The sequence below is a fragment of the Halyomorpha halys genome, unplaced genomic scaffold (genome assembly GCF_000696795.3).
Source record: "Halyomorpha halys isolate HHAL.00 unplaced genomic scaffold, Hhal_1.1 Scaffold207.1, whole genome shotgun sequence".
Taxonomy (NCBI): Eukaryota; Metazoa; Arthropoda; class Insecta; order Hemiptera; family Pentatomidae; genus Halyomorpha; species Halyomorpha halys.
In genome coordinates, this window is record NW_027104696.1 from 1644354 (window position 1) to 1648762 (window position 4409).

A 4409-nucleotide genomic window follows, 5' to 3' on the forward strand; every position below is an offset into this window, starting at 1 on the left:
GACTATGAATTAATTTTATATTTTAAAAAATTTATAAAAGAATGCCCTGCAGCAGTCTGGGCTTCAGTCTTCCGGTTGAGGTTGGGTTTCCGCAGGTTGTAAGTCAGTGATGCTTTAACTGTCGGCAACTGGGAGTGGAACTTCATGAATCGTTTTTTGATACAATCCTCTATTGACTCAATTTCAATTGATTCTAAATTAGTATACGTGTGTATAATATAGGGTTTCTTCAATTTCACTTCGAAGAAGACATGTTTTTACAACACACTTCATTCATGAAATGATGAATGAATATACTTTAGATATACCTAAAAAGTGATATAGTACAAGAGCTCAAGAGGAGAATAAAGTCAGTCATTTGACCCCAATTTTTGATTACTTCGATGAAAACTATATATAATTACTAGTCAAAATTGATGAACGCTAAATAAAATAAAAATTCGCAGTCGGAGCTCCATGTCTTTAAAACTACCTGTTCTACAACATTAGAAAACCTGATACATCATTTAATGTAGAGCAAATTTACTAAAATATGAGCAGAGCTCTTTACGTTCAATAGTTCCAGAGATAGTGACATTTCATATAAAGTATACCGAAAAATCAGTAGTTAGTCAATTTTTTTGAGAAATCAATATCTAAGGAACCATGAAACCTACAGATGTCTATTATCAATCAAATAAAAGCTAGTTTAATTAAATAAAGTAGTTTATGACGTTCATCTTCGAAGGAGTAGTAGTTTTCATATTTGCTTAAATAAATTGATTGATAGTTATTCGGACGAAATTTCATTTACAAAATTATCAACCATAAGCAAATATCATATAAAATACATATCCTACGAAGATTAACGTAATAAACTGTATTATAGAATATTCAACTAGTTTCAATTTGAGTGCTGGTAGACATCTCTATGTCTCATGGTTTCTGAGATTTCCACAAATTTTCCACAAAAAAATCACTAATTAATGATTATCAATATATCTTTCATGAAATGTTGCTTTTTAAAGATTCTCTATCTTGGAAACGATTGAACATAAATAATTAGGGTTCATATTTTAGCAAATTTACTTTATTTTAAATTATGTTCTATTAGGTTTTCTAGTGTTGTAGGTTGTTTTAAAGAGATGGAGCTCCAAATGAAAAATCACTTTTTATTAACATTTTAAAACAGCCGCCATTTTGTATCCCCCCTAATTATACTTGGCAGACTCGTCAATTTTGACTAGTAATCAGACGTATTTTTCAATAACGTAACGAAAAATTGGGGTTAAATAACTAAATAATTTTTCTTTTTGATTTTTTTCTCCTCTTGGGTTCTTGTACTATGATGTTCTTTTTATACACTCTCAAACTAAATAGTGTCAGAGTCGGTTCTACTCAGTCTTACTCTTAGTTAGTATTGTTTAGCGACTTGATCATCCAAATCGGAAAAGAGGTTGTTCGATTTTGTATTCATAAATCATACATTTTTGCAATCATAATTCATATATTGAAAAATAATTTAAATTTGATTTACTGAATTTATTTATTTAACTCGATTTTCTTTTAAATAATAATTGTTTTCTGTATCTTTCCAAAAATTGGATCATTTTTCTCTTTTTTTGTTTATTTATAAATATAAGGATTTTGTAAATGAGATTCTTCTACTGTTCTATTCTACCACATTATATTTTAGTGTCAGAGCGATGTGAAATTGCAGTTGAAAAGAGGTATGCTCTGAGCACATAAACATCTCCCCCCCCCCTCTCATATCTCTATGATCTATTCCTTGTAACCAATAATTCAACAAAAAAAAAAGTGTACTGTGACAGCTTTAGTTTGGGCGCCAAAGATGTCGTCCGAACAAGTTAGTTTTAGATTGGTCACAGTTATTCAGCACTTAGGTCGATTTCGTCTTAAGTGTTCTACTTTTCTCGAAGAATATTCAGGGAATTACAAAATATAAAGATAAAAAGCCATTGCCTCAGTATAATAGAAAAAAAAAAAAAAAACCTGTGGGCTCATTTTTTTCTACTGGCCCAGACAGAATTTGAGAATTCAAGTGAATTACAGCCAGAATTAAGAAACAGATCATCAGATAAAATACGTGATGCAATTATAATTCTTTGAAAACCAACAGTCATAAATGAAGTGGTTCCTAAGAAAATTCACACAGTTAACGGCGGAGTGGTAATAACTTAAGTGCTTTCGTTCTTCTGCTACAAATTATATATTTATCAGCTCACTCGATAATTTGAAGGTACATTTATTATACATTAGTTTAATTGCATTAATTAACGAGTTTATATGAATACAATAATGCATTTACCAATCAGACGTATTTTTTACTTTAACGTCCTTTATTGTGTCCTTAAGATGTATAAGTCGAGTCTGAACGTAAACAACGATATAATTGTAATAATAAATCAAATTATAATGTTCCTATAGTATAAAAAAAATATATATCATATGTAATTTTTTATTATATTTATTTATAAATATACTATAAGATGCGATATACAAGAATATCTGAGTATATATATTAGTATACATACAATTGAATGGGTCAAGACACATAATAATATCTTCTGAATGTACCTCCCAATGGTAGCACGTAAAATCAACGTGGCTATCATCTTTTCGGACGCCTCGTAGGATTATCATGTGGAAAGGTTAAGAACTAGTTTGTTTGTATGAGTACGAATTCAAGGAGGTATATCTATTTCCGGCCTAAACCGCAACAAATGTGATGTTAAGGTCTATACAGATAAATTTATTTGTGACGTAATAAGGAGTATTAAGGATTTTACGAAAGATTTTGGATTGTAAGGTATTGATAAGAGAGCAATTTGATGGTTTGGTAGCGTTTCATATCTCTATCCCGTATGTCCTAATAGGTTATATAATCATTGTGTATATGTTGTTTTGTTTTTTGTAGTAAATAGGGAGTTAGGAAAGTTTGTAACAAGTAAGTGTTGTTATAAACGAATTCTATGAGCTGTTACTTCTTTCAGTCTAGTACAGAGCTTCTGGGTAAGTTTCTTATAAAGATGTAGTGCTTGGTAAAGGATATGTTTGAAAGAGATCAGTGGGATATTGTAAAAGGTTACTGTAATGCAGGAAGGGCCGTTCGTAGCCGAGCGAGTTAAAGGGCCAACTTTTGCGGCGCTGAATCCGCCATAGGGGTTGACTTTTATTACTGTAGCGGTCCCACGGAATGAAAAAGTGACTCCCCACCATGTTTAGAAAAGGTTAGTAAACTGTAGATAACGTCCACTCTCCCCCTCACTCTGTATATCAGAAATGATCAGAAAGGGGTCGTTACGACGAAGAGTAAAATTAATCTAATGGAATTTGTTAGGATTTATTTTAATTCTTCAGTTTTAACACCATTCTTCAATGGATTTTTCAAATAACAATAACATGACTTATTTTCTATAGAATATATAATCACCTCATCCCTCTTAATAAATTTTTCTCATTACTTTCCTTAGTACTAAAATATCTGTGAATATAATTCAGTTCGAATATCTTTTTTAAAATTTAGTGTTATATTAGATTTATTAATAAAAGTACAAGAAATATAAACGTGGGCGTGTTTACATCCATAAATGTATGTAGCAGGAGGGATTTTAATGTTGAATCTTCTCCATCGTTTGAAAATCTTAGTAGACTATGGTCCATAACCATTCATCCCTTAAAACATACACTGCCCACACAATTCGAATTCAATTATTATTCACGCTTGGTGAGTAGAACTCATTTCACCAAGCACATTTAATATAAATTCCTCATCTGATTCACACTAATTCACTTATACTCTTATCACAATGATAAACAACTACTCCTAGTTCATTAGATCGATTACTAATTATTTAACGTCTCGACCTCAATTTGAACATTACTTACTGATAGAGACTAGTGACATACTTTTCAAAAATGAAGTATAATTCACCTTAGATGCTTTTGGTGCTTATAGAGTCCTGGAATGGGTTACATCACTGTTCTCTATTTTATAAAACATGTATTCGGGCGAATTTCTTAATTTTAACCACTTGAATTAAATAGTTTTCAAGGGTCACTGAACGCTATAATAAGAACTCGGCAAACATTTCTTTCTGATGCACATGATGAATTAGTTATATTGCAATTTTTCACTAATGATCAATTTCCTGTGAGCACTGTAATTCTGTTTTCCAAGGTTGTTCAGGATTATTTTTTATACATTAAAAAATTTAACATTATTGCTATACATCTCTCGGTAAAATATATATATATATATATAATAAAATAAGGACATGTTAAGATCTACTGAAAGATCAGAGCCCTGGAAACCGAGACGAGAATCAGATGGCTGATGTTCTACGGGCAGATGAAGAGGATGAAGGAGGAAAGATATTTACTATTATCCAGAATGGTAAAAAAAAAAT